Genomic DNA, 16,666 nt, shown 5'->3' on the forward strand with positions numbered 1-16,666 from the left:
ATCGGTTGAGACATCTTCTTTCACATACCACGACCGCAACATCAACGACAAGTCAGATCCCTGCGCCGATTCTCCGACCAGACAGAGGGCGATCGGGTACGGGAAGCAAAACTTTTCCCAGAAGACTAGTTTTAGGTAACATCTTGCCGTCACTGGGCAACGTCTGCAATAGTACAGACAACAAATGAGATGGTTGCGGGCAAGATGGGGGTGTTCTCAGTTTGTCTCTGTTTCTTCTCAAACGTACTAAGGGACGTTCGCGTGTATACAGACTATATTGAACCGCAATAAAAACGTAAACGTCACCCTACCGAAAAGTTTGCTAGAAATAATTAATCTTAATGTAACTATTTTTTCACATTTTCTATGATAGCTAGACCTGGTCCGTAGCTTACGTTCAAGAAATATCGTTTCAGATTCTGTATGTGCGGCAAAAAAACCCCCCCAAAACACGTCAGTTACACACAGTTAGTAATCTATGATGGGACAATGTTTTGTTTGTTTTTGCGTATTTCATGAAAATGACAATGCACGTGCATCCGTATAAGGTGCCATCCTCAAAAGAAGAACTACCGAACATGCACCGAACCATTCGCTGTTTGACAGTAGTGACAATCCACGATTATCAAGGGAACAGGGTGAACAATCTTTAGGAAGACTAAATGCAAGACGGTTCATATGTCTAAAACTAAAATGATGGTTTTCAGAGAAGATGGAAAACTATCACGTGTGGAAAAGTAGACCTACCGTGGTATTAATGTGGATGTAGTTTATAACTATAACTATTGGGCTTAGTTCTTACAATCCAATTACGTTTTTCACAGAGCTGCAGTGTCCTTGCTATAAAGGCCAAGAAAGCCTTTTTTGAAGTTTTGAGAACGATGTATTCCCGACGGCAATTTACCTACAAGGATTTCTTTACAATGTTTGACTCCCAGATCATGCCAATGTTGTTATACGGTTCCGAGTTGTGGGGCGTCAGCGTCTACAGTGTTTAGAAAGAACACACCATTTAGCGATCAAACGGTCTCTTAACATTAGCGCAAAGGCTCCGAATGTTATGGACGAATGTGGCAGATTGACAGTTTATTTGTCATCTCTGTTGAAATGTGTCAAATTCTGGCTGAGAGTTACACGTATGCCTTTCATAGGTATTCATGTAAAGCCTATGAAATGCTGTATTCATTGGATAATGTCGATCGCCATACATGCGCATCATTGGTGAGGTAAGTCATATATAGTTACGGATTTGGTTACGTTCTGGTGTTTCAGGGTGTTGGCAGTGTTGAAGTATTTTGATCAGAATTCAGAGAACGCGTTACTGAGATATCAACTCAGCAATGGAAATCTAGTTTTCAGTGTAGCAACTTATGCTTTTTTCCAATTGAACTTACAACCGGAAGTGTATGTAACACATGGTGACTGTTCCTTACATCATCGCGACTTGACGGAAGTGCGTATTGGCATGGCTAGTTTACAAGTTGAACATGGGCAATATCATAACGTAATGAGAACACTGCGTCTGTGTAAAATGTGTAACTTAGTCAGGGGTGAAGGTGAACTCCATTTTGTTTTGATATGCCTAGCTTATGAAAGCTTAACATCTAAATACCCACCGTTTGTTTGTAACATATAAAATCTAGTTTTATTAACTTAATGGCATCTAGTGACACAAGCGTTATTATAAAGCTTCAACTTTATGTACACCATGCACTACGTCTTAGATGTCAGTCGTTGTAACATGCAAATCTCAACCTGCTGGTTATGTCATCTGTATATGGGTGGTATTGTAATGTAATAAGAGCACCACACGTGTGGAAAGTTTGTAAGCTAGCCATTATTGAAGATGAACTTCATGTATGATCTCAAACGATACCGTTTGCCTACAAACCCCATGATATAAACATATAAACACAAACGTTATTATTAAGCTAGAACATCATGTTTACTACGCACTATGTCTGAGATATCCAGGTGTGTAACATACAACGTCCAACCTGCTGCTGTATCATCTGTATATGAGCTGGAGGCCACACATAATGAATAAAACAAATGAAAAAAAGAAAATGAGTAAACTGGGAATATCATAAAAAGTATGAATAAAATCTAACATCTGAATTTACCGTCTGAAGCAACGAGTCTAAGCCCGTGGAAGCACCGCCGACAGTCGTAGCAGTGGAAGGACCGCCGACCGTCCTAGCAGTGGAAGCACCGCCGACCGTCCTAGCAGTGGAAGAACCGCCGACCGTCCTAGCAGTGGAAGGACCGCCGACCGTCCTAGCAGTGGAAGCACCGCCGACCGTCCTAGCAGTGGAAGCACCGCCGACCGTCCTAGCAGTGGAAGAACCGCCGACCGTCCTAGCAGTGGAAGGACCGCCGACAGTCCTAGCAGTGGAAGCACCGCCGACCGTCCTAGCAGTGGAAGGACCGCCGACAGTCCTAGCAGTGGAAGCACCGCCGACCGTCCTAGCAGTGGAAGGACCGCCGACAGTCCTAGCAGTGGAAGCACCGCCGACCGTCCTAGCAGTGGAAGGACCGCCGACCGTCCTAGCAGTGGAAGCACCGCCGACAGTCCTAGCAGTGGAAGCACCGCCGACAGTCGTAGCAGTGGAAGGACCGCCGACCGTCCTGGCAGTGGAAGGACCGCCGACCGTCCTGGCAGTGGAAGGACCGCCGACAGTCGTAGCAGTGGAAGCACCGCCGACCGTCCTAGCAGTGGAAGAGTGTGACAATGTTGAGGCAAAGTCGGCAGACTGTGCGTCATCACCTGTCAAATCGTTTCGCAAGGTCTACGGAAATTGCACAGACTACCATTGGCAGTCACCAGAGACCTTACAGGGCCGACACAGCGAGGAGGCGTTTTAGGCAGAGAAATGTCAGATGTCGCAGTCTTACCGGGGTCTTATCCCGTCTGTTCGACATAGTTGTGTCATAGTATTGCTCCTGGTAGAGGAAATGGTTTAACATCTGCCCGTTACGTTATTCAGGCGCAGAGACCCTTCGTCGTGGCACCGTTTGGTCGTCATGAGAACCACGTCTTCCAGCAGGACAACGCGCGTGCCAATACTGCCAGAGCAACAAGAGACTTTCTCCGTCATCACCGGCATACAAACCTTTTAATGGCATTGCCTCAGTCCAGACTGAAACTCGATAGAACACTTGTGGGACGAGATTCAGAAGAAGTTCCTATGGTCTTCATAAACCGTCTCATCCACTCCATGTACAGACAATGCAGCACTTTTGCTAAAGCTCAAGGAGGCCACATACTTTATTAATGTTCAGATCGCACTGTTGAGCCACCTGTCGTCATTTTGACTTGTAATTGACTGAAATTCGTCTTTGAGTATTGAATGTAGAATATTAAATTTCTTCTATGTTGGTATAAATATAAGTGCGCCTACCTCAGCGCTTTGAGAAACAGACCCTGCTAAATGCTGTCCCAAAATTATGTATGCGTTGAAAAACAGTAAATTTCTCCGTTTTTTATCGTGCACCGATAAAAGCACTCTGCAACAATTTGGCATCTTTACGGAAAGGGTGAGCAGCCTTATATCTGAACAACGTACGTGTAAATGAAGTGGATTCATGTGCTAATGCATAACGTTATACGCACAACATCAAAAATTACCCTCGATGAGTGTCAAAAATGGATTTTTATCAATGACGTCAAAAGTCGACAGAGAGGCCATGCATGTGTACAGAACGATAAGGGGGTGTAACTCCGATGTACTTAACACTAAGCCAAGCTTAAGGTAACTCAGATCACATGGAGAGAATTTGTTGTGGATACGGACACTATGTTTTCGTAGTGTATTGTTCACGGTGAACCAAACTGTTCCAGTACAAATTCCCCCGTGTTACCTTTGGTTATTTATAAGAAAAGTGAAAAAATGCCAATGCACTACATAAGGAAAAGCAAGTAATAGCGATTTGGATGACCCTATCCGATACATAATTTAGTTCTTAGATTCCCATATTCTCCTGTTAATTCCTATTAATTCCTATCAACTGTTTAAGGGTCCCGGCTGCTATGGTAGAATTCCACACTCTTTTCACAAAACATAAAAATAATGGTTTTACTATTGAAATAGTGTCCTGAATATATCAACAATTAGACGTTTGATGCGTATGTTATTGTGAGCAACACACGCACCTGTTTGGAATATTTTTAACGCAAATGAAAAATATTTCACAGCACCTGAATACTCAGTGAATATTGATTTAGTATATACGTTTTCCTTCTTTTTATTATGTAGCATCGCTTTCTTAGAATGTCTAAATTAAGACATGACTTGGTTTATATATTTTAAACCAATTTTCGTATAATATTGTTTGACTTAAATGTCCTGCCATCACAATGTGTTTATAATTAAATTTGAACAGATTGTATATATTATCGAAAACGTTGAAAACGTTTTTGACACACTCGCTCCTAGTCAATCGATATTCATAATTGTTTTGTCTATAAAACGACACAAATTATTTCAATGATCAATACAATTCCTTTAAATGTGTCTGTCCATACATTACATAAAATGTATAAATCATTTTCATTAATATTATCAGTTTAACTTATAAGGTTAAAATAATTCACTGTTCATTGGCCTGTTCACATGGAACTGAAATGTTAGTCCCAACGTATTGAATATTGTACATCACAGGAACTAAAGCACACGTTGCAGTAATGGCTACGTGCAGTCTTCTAACACTTGTGTAAAGGCGTAGAATGTGGCATACTACACTAAATGTGTCAGTTTCTTATGTAAATGCTATTCAAACAATCAGTTCAAAGAATAAAAACGCATACCCAATATGCACGTATAATATGATGTTGAACAAGGCTAATGTAGATACTAAAGTTAGTTTCATGAAAAGTACATGTGAACAATACTGAAAGTGTAATCGGAATGATAAGATCCTCATTACTCCTGTTCAACCGACCTTCACCTCAAAGAAATTGCCTAATATATGCAACAATGCATTCTCTTCCCACAGAGGTTACTCCTGTCATATCTTCCTACGTAACTTCTGTCCTAATACGGCCATATTTCCCGGACAACGAGAAATCCCCTTGCGGCAAAAAAATCGCAACACGAATTATCTCCCTTGTTACTATCAAATCAGAACAAGCGTTAAATAGACTTAACTCCAATATGGTGGGTCCCATGGAGTTGGTTCGTCAACGTGCGAAGGAAACATTCGGTATTTCATGTTTACTGAAAATCAGAAACTGGCAATAGAGAGTGCAGGGATCAATCGCCATGATGTGTTTGTAGAATGAGTGAGTGAGTTAATATTTAACGTCACATCGGCAATATTGCAGCCATATCGTGACGAGAACAAACATGACAAAAAAGAATACAGTATATATGCATATTATGAAGACCCTGTCTACGAAGGACAGTAAAACCAGTAGACTATCACAGTTAGTATTAAAACTAGCGTGGAAACTTAAAAAAAATATAGTATGACTATTTGGACAATACAATAAAAAAAACAGGCCATGGATCGCCAACAACAGAGGGTAGATCACCACACCAGGGACCATGGGGACTTACAGTACCTCTGCTACCTGCATGGTCCCTGGCTGGATTTACACAATCCCCTCAGCTGTTGGCGACTGTATGCAAAATTAGCCACAAATTAAAATGACACATATTCTACGATTAAAAAGTGGAAGATTCAATTTGACTTAAATCGTTTTGGGACTTACGTACCCTCTCAAGAGGACAATAATTTTACGGTACTTCAACCCCCTCCGAGGATACAGCCACTAACAATCTTAGCTGCTAATTCACTTCCAATCATCAAATACTTATCTATTTACATGTCAGTCAATAAATTCAATTCTTTTTAAAATGCAATAATTAAATGAGAACTTACGTTACTAAAAAGGTCCTTCATAGTTCTTGATTCAAAATAATTGTCCCTTGTGATGGAATATTCAACACAGTCAACCAAGACATGCTTGACCGTGATCATTTCATCACAAGGGATGCAGAACGGAGGATCCTCACATTTTAAGAGATATTCATGCGTATACCTAGTGTGGCCAATACGACATCGTCGTATAATGACCTCTTCAAATCTGGACCGACATCTCAAGTAGGTGTAACCAACAAATGGTTTTATTGCATGTAATTTATTGATACCTACTTGGGTGTCCCACTTCTTCTGCATCAGATCACGGATGTAACATCTAATGGTGGCTTTATAATCACTGTAAGGAATAAGAACTGGTGATACAGATTTTTGTGAGCACTGCTGTAGCAGCAAGGTCAGCCAAAGTATTACCAGAGATTCCAACATGGCTGGGTAACCAACAAAAGACGATGTCGCACTGGCCAGTAGCAAGATTATTATACAATTCAAGAATTTCAATTAAAAGTGGATGTTTACAAGAAATATTTTTAATAGCCTGAAGACAAGAGTGAGTGAATGAGTTGAGTTTTACGCCACACTCAGCAATATTACAGCTATATGGTGGCGGTCTGTAAATAATCGAGTCTGGACCAGACAATCCAGTGATCAACAACATGAGCATCGATCTGCGCAATTGGGAACCGATGACATGCGTCAACCAAGTCAGCGAGTCTGACCACCCGATCCCGTTAGTCGCCTCTTACGACAAGCTGAGTCGCCTTTTCTGGCAAGCATGGGTTGCTGAAGGCCTATTCTACCCCGGGACCTTCACAGGTTTGAAGGCAAGAAAGAAAGTCGGACTAGATTGTATACTGTTTACGTTTAGGGTCTCTTTGAATATATTTAAGAGCTGTTGATATGGCGTTAAGTTCTGCTGTAAAAATAGAACTATTGTCTGGTAGTCTAGAAGATATTGTTCTGGATCCAATGACAGTAGCACAAGCAACTGCGCCACCATCCTTGGACCCATCTGTAAATAAGGATTTGTAATTGTTATATGTATGTTTCAATTGATTATATTCTTGCTTATAATGCAATTCATTCGTTTCAGTTTTTTTAAAAGTAGTTCATGTTAGGTCAACCTGTGGCCTAACCAACTGCCAAGGGGGAGAGGGAAGAAGACGGAAAGGAGCTATATTTTCCAGCTCAATACGAGGGTTGGCTGAAAAGTTCTAAGCCTCACTGTGAAAAAAAGTTACAAAGTCCACGTTTGTAATGTATTTTTCTACATAGTCCCCTTCCAAGTTCACACACTTTTGCCAGCGATGCTGCAAGGCCCGAATCCCGGTCAGGAAGAAATCTTCTTCAGCTACCCTAAAAAATCAGTCACAGCGGAAATGACGTCATCATTACTTGCAAAATGGCGACCGGCGAGTTCCTTTTTCATTTTGGGGAACAGGTGGAAGTCAGAAGGAGCCAAATCAGGTGAATAAGGAGGATGGTCAATGAGTTCAAAGCCACACTCGCGGATTGTTGACATGGCCACCACCGATTTGTGAACAGGCGCATTGTCTTGGTGGAAGAGGACACCTTTAGCGATCATCCCTCGTCGTTTGGCTTTGATTGCTTCTCGCAACTGGTTCAGTAGATCAGCATAGTATCTGCCGTTGATAGTTTGACCTTTTTCAAGATAATCAATGAGCAGAATACCCCTGGAATCCCAAAAGACTGATGCCATCACCTTTTCCAGCTGAAGGAACACACTTGGCTTTCTTCGCAGCTGGTGAATCAGGATGCTTCCACTGTTTTGACTGTAGTTTTGTTTCTGGTTGAAAGTGATGTATCCAGGTGTCATCCATGGTTACAAATCATGCCACAAAATCATCGGGATCTGCTTCAAAACGACGCAAATTGTCAAGGGACGTCTGGAACCTGACACGTTTCTGTTCTGCTGTCAAGAGCTTTGGCACCCATCTTGCAGAAACTTTCGTCATTCCTAATTCGTTGGTGATAATATGCTCAACCCTCTCATGAGAGATGCCCACTACACTAGCAATATGTCGTGTAGTCAATCGTCGATCATCCATCAACATATCGAGCACTCGCGTGATGTTTTCTGGAGTGGTTGCTGTTGAAGGCCTTCCTGAGCGTGGGTCATCATCAAGGCTTTGTCTGCCAAGCTTAAATTCTGCAGCCCACTTCTTTACTGTGGAAAATGAATGAGCATCATCCCCTAGAGTGGAGACCATGTCAGCACGTATCTGTGTTGGGGACATCCCTTTCTTTTGCAAGTTCTTGATGACTGCCCTGTATTCAGTTTTGTCCATTTCTGATGATTTCAGAGGGTAGGTTTACCAAAAGAGCTGTAGTTGACATAAAACTATTAGTACGTTTGTAGTTCTTGTGTCTATGATTCACTAATTGATTGTCCTCATTGGTGGGAAACACCTGTTTCTGCCTGGTGGGGAAAAACCACTCAGGCTGAGAACTTTTCAGCCAACCCTCGTACCAGCAGCAACAACAAGCGGCTTTATTCTGAGCCCAAGAGGTGGAACAAGAGAAGGCTTTTGCTATACAAATCCTCGTAAAGAGGATTGAAGACACAGTTAAATACAGGGTTAGATTCGTTGGAGTAAGTTTTGTGATATATTGTAAAGATAATTTGATACGGCGTTGCTCAAGAGATGGTTCATCGGCCTCAACGTAAAGACTGTCAATAGGTGAAGTTCGGAAAGACCAAAGACAAAGTCTTAAACCTTGGTGGTGGACAGAATCAAGAAGTTTAAGGTTGCTTTTGCAGACTCCACCATAGACGATGGAGCCATAATCAAGTTTAGAACGTACGAGAGATCGATATAGATGGAGAAGGGTAGCTTGATCCCCTCCCCATTTAGAATTTGACACCACTTTCAATAAGTCAAGTGCTTTCAGGCATTTAGTTTTAAGTGAGTGTGAGTGTGATTCAAAGATTAGGCCCAAGAACTTGGCTTCCTTCACAACTTTAATCGGCGCGCCATCTAGAGACATTTCAGGGTCTTTATGTTGTTTATATGTACGACAGAAATGTATGCAGTTAGTTTTCGATTTAGAAAATTTAAAGCCGTTTTAAAAAGACAATATATTTATCTTGTTTAAACACAACTGCAATTGTCGTTCAATGGTATGCATATTTTTACCACGACAAGAAATATTAAAATCATCCACAAACAACGATCCATCAATTGAATCGTTTAAAACTTTAGATAAACTGTTGATCTTGATGCTAAAAAGAGTGACAGACAAAATACTGCCTTGTGGAACACCCTGATCCTGATTGTAATGATCAGACAGGGTAGAACCCACATGGACCTGGAATTGTCTGTTATTTAAAAACTTGGCAATAAATTCAGGCAAACGACCTCGCAACACGAAGTCATGTAAATCTCTTAAAATGCCATATTTCCAAGTAGTGTCATATGCTTTCTCAAGATCAAAAAAGATAGACACAGCATGCTGTTTATTAATTAGTGCATTCTTAACAAATGATTCTAAACGCACTAAGTGATCGACAGTACTTCTGTTTTTTCGGAAACCACACTGTATATCAGTTATAAGATTATTTGTTTCCAAGTACCAAACTAGTCGATTATTTATCATGTGTTCCATGGTCTTGCAAACACAGCTAGTTCGGACGATATTTGGATGGATCCGTATGATCACGTCCAGGTTTAGGTATTGGTACTACTATGGCGTCACGCCATGAGGGAGGAAAGTTACCCGATGTCCAAATATCATCAAAAATATTTAGGAGAGTTTCTAGGCAGGATTCTGGTAAGTGCTTCAGGAGCTGTATGTTATCAGCTCCAGTAGCAGTGTCATGAGCTTGATCAAGAGCAGTATGGAGTTCATGAATAGAGAACGTTTCATTATAATATTCCCCATTATCAGAATTGAAATTAATAGTTTTCTTTTCTTCTTGCTTTTGATATTGTTGGAATTTTGGTACATAATTTAAAGAGGAAGAGTGTTTAGCAAGGGTATCACCCAGTTTATTAGCAATATCTGATTTATCAGTAAGCAATTGATCTCTATGTTTAAGATGATGGACAGTAGATTTAGAACCTTTACCTTTAATTTTCTGGACCATGTTCCATACCTTGGACATGGGTGTCCGGGATTGTTTTGGATACATAATTTTGCCAAGATTGGCGTTTGTTCTGTTTAAACGTACGCCGGGCTTTAGCATTTAAAATATTAAATTTATTTAAATTATGCACCATAGGATGGCGACGGAAATAATGTTCTGCTTTTTTCCTTGCCTTCTTAGTTTGTTTGCTCCCATCGTTGAACCATGGTTTTCTTATGTGTGGAACTGCAGAGGACTTTGGGATACACACATCAGCTATGGAATTCAGTTCATCAGAAAAACATTTAATAGCATCAGGAACGTCAATAAAACCTTCAGGTTTAAGGTTTTCAGCACACAATGTCTCATATAAAGCCCAGTTAGCCTTTTACAAATTTCGCCTTGATGATGGAGGAACATCGGATGGAGTTACAGCTTTTAATACAGTAGGAAAATGATGGTCACTTCCACAGAGGTCATCGTGGACTGACCATTCAAATTCATTTAGTAGTTCTGAATTTGTCAATGACAAATCAAGAGCAGAATAGGTCCCTGACCCAGGGTGTAAATATGTGCTGGAACCATCATTATAAATACATAAATCATTGTCAGAACAAAAGTCCTCCAACAATTTCCCTTTAGTGTTTGTAGTTACACTCCCCCTGAGTGGGTTGTGCCCATTTAGATCTCCCATTATAATACAGGGCTTCGGGAGTTGGTCATATAGAGCTTGAAGATCTGTTTCGGCAAACGTTGAAGATGTAGAAATATAAAGAGAGCATAGCGTAAACGCTACATGTAAAGTAATTCTCACTGCAACAGCCTGCATATTAGTATTAAGTGAAACAGGGATTTGAATAACGTTTTGTTTGACTGGAATGGATGATCCGCCAGTGGCCCTATCACCCGGAGGTGAAAAAGAATGACATGCATTAAAATGACGAAGGTCAAATGTATCTGTTTGTTTTAGATATGTCTCCTGGAGACATATCGCTGAAGGTGCAAAATCTTGGACTAATAGCTGTAATTCATGTAATTTAGTCCTCAATCCTCAGCAGTTCCACAGTACAATACTATTGGAATACACTATCTTTTGGGGGGATTTACTGGGGATGTACCCCGCACTCTTTTGGAGGACGACAAGCTATGTGCCCTAGAATGGACGTTTTCAGAAACGTCCATGTCTTCAAGAGACCCATATTTATTGAACAATTGAATTTTGTTCTGTGACCCTTTAGGAGCTCTGCTACTTTGTTGTTTTGAAGCATCAGGGTTAGGCTTCGGTTTACTTTTCACCCTTTGTTGACTATCAGCTGTCGATTGAGACTTTGAGTGTGTCTGAGATGATGATTTGTTATCAGAAGAAGACTTTGATGTACTAGGAAGTGATTCCTCAGTCTGAGATGACATAGTAGGGGATAAAAGCTGTGGAGAATCGCAGTTGACCCAAGTCAAGGTAGTGTGGCAGCCTGTAGATGATTTTGTTATTTTAGATCTGGACTCAGATGGTGGTTTTGCGACTGCAGCATAACTTTCTGTAAGGTCAGATCTCTTCACCAGTTTTTTTTTGCTTCAGAAAAAGAGATGTTTTGGGTATACTTTATTCTGTTTATTTCCATTTGCTCTTTCCATATTGGACACTGTTTTGACGAAGATGAATGGTCGCCTGAGCAGTTGGTGCATTTTTTAAAGTCACTGTCACAATCTTCTGTTGTGTGTGTCTTCTCACCACAATGTGCAGGTAGATACACCGTGTCCATATTTCTGGCATTTAAAACACCTGAGCGGGTTGGGGATGTAGGTATCAACCTGAATATTACAGTAGCCTGCCTTCACTGATTTGGGTGCATTTGGAGAGGGAAAAGTAAACAGATACGTATTGGTTTTGATGGTTTCGTTGTTTCTCCGGGTTGAAAAGGGCTTGACGTAGAGTACACCTTCATCCTTCATTTCAGATCCTATATCAAGTTCCGACATATCGTCCAACAATCGGTCTCGATCCCTAACGATACCTTTGCTTGTGTTCAGGGTTTTGGCAGCACCGTGACGGGAATGACCACGAAAGATTTCATGTTCATCAGGTTGGTGGATTGTTGGTTTTTACTACATTCAACTAACAGTGCACCCGAACGTAATCGTCTAATGTTTTTCACATCTCCAGCAATACCTTGAATACCTTTGGAGACAGCAAAGGGGTTAAGCTTTAAGGGTGTCTTGTCAGGAGTCTCAATCACAATGAAACGCGGCCAATACTCAATCAATGCAGACGGTCTATGGTCAGTATCATCAGGGTCAGTTTCAAGTAAACGTTTAGTTTTTTTGGGTGGAATTTCATAAGCCATGGTTAGTTTAATTTGGTTGATCATCCAAGCGCCCCACCCACCAAGGAGTATCACAAGGACAATGCTAAAGCAAGCGGGCCTCCAACCTGCAGCACCAAGGATACCCGGATGATATACTTCAGTAGAAGAATTATAAGAAATTAATCTACCAGATTGGCCCTTGAGTCATCGCCTTCTGGCACAAGACTCTAGGCAAAGTTCATATGATTATAATTCACAATACTAAAATCTACAGATTACCAGTAGTGCCAAGACCAAACTTCAAAATAATTCGAAATCAGATTTCTGCAATGACACATATGTCGTCTATACACAGGGCTTGGTATGACCAGCCGATTGGTTGAATCGGGCCCATTCAACCACCAGTCTAGGTGAAGTAAGGGCCGAAGTGGTGTGTTGGGCAAATGGAACGCAGTTAAAAGCCCAACTGCCCTCAACCACCAGACTACCGTCCTCCACCGACACGGGACGCAACCCACGGCAAACAGGTTGCCCAATTTAGTCGCCTCTTACGACAAGCAATGGTGTGCTGTGGACACATTCTGTCCCGGGTCCACACGGGAGAAGAGCACTTCGCGTTACCCAGCAACCACCACGAGGAGGTGGCTCTTCATGGGTGCCTGTTTGTAGAAACAAAAACTTGTAGTGGCAAGTTTTCCCGATGCATTCGGAAATTACCGAGATCTTGCGAATGATCACTCTTGAAACAACTGTAACTGACCATTCGTGTCATGTTTAAAACTGGTATATGCACTCAATAAGTAAACTAAATACAGCTTCATTGTGTAGAGGTGACTGCTCTTGAGAGGTATTTTAGTGAAGCGTGGAAGATTTCATAGTTTGTTGACGGCTGTTTCTAATGAAAAGAGGTAATGAGTTCCATATAGTGTGAAAGTGACTGTGAAAGATCTTTCATCTAATTTTGTTTGAGTGTCTAGTAGAGATTACTACCTTTGATCGGTAGAACACAGGTTGTAACTTGTCTTTGAATGTCATTTAGAAGTGAAAGTACATCGTACTTACCCCGTATCTGTGTTATGTAAACATATCCAATCACCATTGGCTTCCATCATTGTTATCTTAACTATCGGCTTCCTATCAGCTTTCGTCAACTCATTCCACTTGTTACTTTGTTATTGTTTTACCTGTACATATAAATACACCTCTGTATCCCTTTCTCAATCACCTGATGAAGGAGTAAGCATTAACTCCGAAACGTTGTGTTCTCTCATAAAGAAGTTGATATCCATAAAAATCTTCATTCTTAGGTTGTAACTTGGCTTGTGAAATGAAAGCAGAGATTGAAGATACTGTGGGTACTGAGGTTCGTGAATGGCGTTGAAACAGATGTTGAGCAGCTTGAACCTTATCCGCTGACTGACTGACGACCAATGGAGACTGTAGTACTGGTGTGGTGTGTTCTGTGGATTTGGTTTATTGTTGTACACACACTACAGATGGATGATAGCAGATACACCGTGAACCAGCATAACGTAATAGCACTCTATCCTAGATATCATAGCCGTGGGCAAGTAACTTTGTGGTTCCAGTGGAAAGGCATTTTCCAATGTACCTCGGGTAAGTCGAAGCTGATCAGGCCACTGTGTTTCTAGGATAACGTTGTTCCCTCAAAGATTACTACAAATCTGCACGATTGATCGGAAAGTTGGACAGTGGATTCACCAACCTCAGAAGTTAAGTGAAGAAGTTTGAGAAGTTCCTGGAAAGAGAAGAATGATGAAATATGTCATGTCATTCAACTTCAAAATGGTGGATGACATCCAGTGGCGTGTGTCGACTACACAACTCTCGTTTTTACATGTGTTTACATTGACGGGTTATATCCCGGGTATAACGGGTTTGTCATATAACCGATTGTCATCGAGATGCAATACAATGCAATAATTCTGTAATTTGGTCCAGACTTGATTGTTTACAGACCGCAGTCATGTAGCTGGAATATTGCCGAGTGCAGCGTAAAACTAAACACTCAGTCAGTCACTCACTCACTCGTTCACTCAGGATGCTGGTGCGGAGAATTCTGGAAGCTATGACCTAATTTCGCATTTGTGTCACAAAAACAATTCCGTGATATATTTTAAATGTTCATAGAATGAAGATGAAGCTGAACCAGTCTTGGGTTGTTAACACTGCATATTGCATTCAGCATACTCTGTTCCTGACATGATCGCTGTAGATGCTAAAGAAATTTACAGCCTGATGCAGTATGAAAATATATGTACAAATGTTTTCAAATGTAATAATTCACACAACAATGAACATTCAACCGACCGTGAACAGGAGCAAGGTAACGTCTGATATTATACAAAAACAAGGAAAATACTTGAAAAAATCGCCTCTCATAGCCCGTGTTTATGGATCATTATCACATGGTAAATAAGGTAACCTCCTGCAGAAACTGCGCCGATTTAATTGTCCTGATGTCATTTATGACTAACTAAATATATGGTACAAACAACTGTTACGGTATCGAACACTCACACTGAATATATACACATGAGGAATAATTAAGCACCACCAAAAATAAATGTCGATTGTAACAAAAAGGGATCAAAACAGAAAAGTCAACCAGTTATAGCTAAATACATGCAGTTAGCATGAAATTCACGTGTCGACTCAAATGCATACCTTTCATGCTAAAGTGCTATCATCTTACATGCGACTGAGGGGTATAAAAAGGTTACGTGAGGCATTTTCATTGCTTTCTTATTGACGCATCAGTAAGTGAACAGTACTGGAATTGAACTTTTTTTGGGACATGCCAAGGCGTAGGCTTCTGAAAATACCAGGTGGCAGATTACTGGTATGCATGAAGCTGATTTGTCCCGGCGCAGCATTGGGTCCAGATTCAATATCAATCACTCTGTCATCAGTCGCCCGGTAAGGAAACATGTAGCCACTGGTTACGTCAAGGTACGTCCACGATCAGGAATGCCGAGAAAGACCACTCTCAGAGAACAATGAAGAGTGGGTGTTCGTCTCTCAGCCAACACCATCCGAAGGAGACTCAGGTCCGCTGGACTCCATGCACGTCGTCCAATCAGACGTCCCTTACTCACTTATAGACACAAGGCTCAACGTTTGGTGTGGTGTAATCAATGGCAAAACCAGAATCGGAGGAAAAGGCGCCATTGGGCCGATGAAAGCAGTTTTCTTTTTCCTGTTACTGATGGCCGCTGACTAGTTTGGAGAAGGAGTAATGAGGGTTATCAACAGCGGATGATCCATGCAGCTGAACCCTTTGGCAGTGGATCTGTAATGCTGTGGGGGTGCATCTCTATGACTGTAAGCTGAATGTTTTCACCATTCAAGGGACACTCAATGAGCAAGGATACCAACAATAAGTACTGGAAGCTGCTGTTGTCCCGCGTTTTGATAACCACCCTCTCGCCAGTCGGCCAGTATTTATGGAAGATAATGCTAGGCCCCATCGTTCCAGAGCTGTTATCGCGTAGTTGCAGGACAACGCAGTTTACAGATTACCATGGTCTGCGAGAAGTCCTGATCTCTATCCAACTGAGCATTTGTTATACCATCTGGGGCATCACGTTCAAGTAAGGGATCCACCTGTTCAAAATGTACAGGAGTTAGCCCAGGCTCTTCATGAAGAATGGCAGAGGATTCCAATGATGTGCATTCGGCGTTTGGTTTCCAGCACGAGGAGAGGATACAACAAATACCTATGTCACCATTACTGTTGGCTTAGGATTGAACAGTGAACGTTTTATGAGGACTTTGTGTATGTTGGACCACAGACATTGCCTGAGTGACCATAGTTTTGGACATGATACAACATCAGTACGACGATACAACCCCATTCCAACAATCAAAGGATATCGCTCGATTTATGACCCCAACTAAATATATGTCATCAGCATGCGTTTATGATTTTCAGTGATGACACCAAGTATTTGCAAAATAAAATATACTGATGATCAAAAGTGCGTGTTTTCATTGGTAATTTAAAATTTTTATTTTATTTTTTAATTTGAAGAAGGAAACGGTGTGTTAAAATGGCCGAAGAAACTCACACAAAGAGGTGTAGTTTTGAATGCACGATATGCGAACCATTTAACTCAAAGTCATCTTTCTACTTAAAAGGTAGAAAGGAAATAAAACCACCTGTATTCATCGTCTTGGAATATGTTCGACACGTTCCTCACACTGTTACAGCCAGTTTCATACCCGGTAATGCGTATGCGTCTATGACATCCATGCAAAACAATGAATTCTTATTCAGAACATCAACGTCGTTGTCTCAAATGGAACAGACAACAACTGTGATAGAGAGCACTTGAAGGGACGCGAGGTCTTTTCACCGGTGACTCCCGGTTCC

The 16,666-nt window shown here is 41.2% G+C and overlaps 1 protein-coding gene across 1 annotated transcript in view; it reads left to right on the forward strand.

Moving 5' to 3' along the window:
• LOC137257813 (sodium- and chloride-dependent betaine transporter-like) overlaps positions 1-16,666 on the forward strand; it is a 95,875-nt gene that overhangs the window by 38,421 nt on the left and 40,788 nt on the right. The window lies entirely within an intron of this gene.

This window comes from Haliotis asinina, chromosome 12 (genome assembly GCF_037392515.1).
Source record: "Haliotis asinina isolate JCU_RB_2024 chromosome 12, JCU_Hal_asi_v2, whole genome shotgun sequence".
Taxonomy (NCBI): Eukaryota; Metazoa; Mollusca; class Gastropoda; order Lepetellida; family Haliotidae; genus Haliotis; species Haliotis asinina.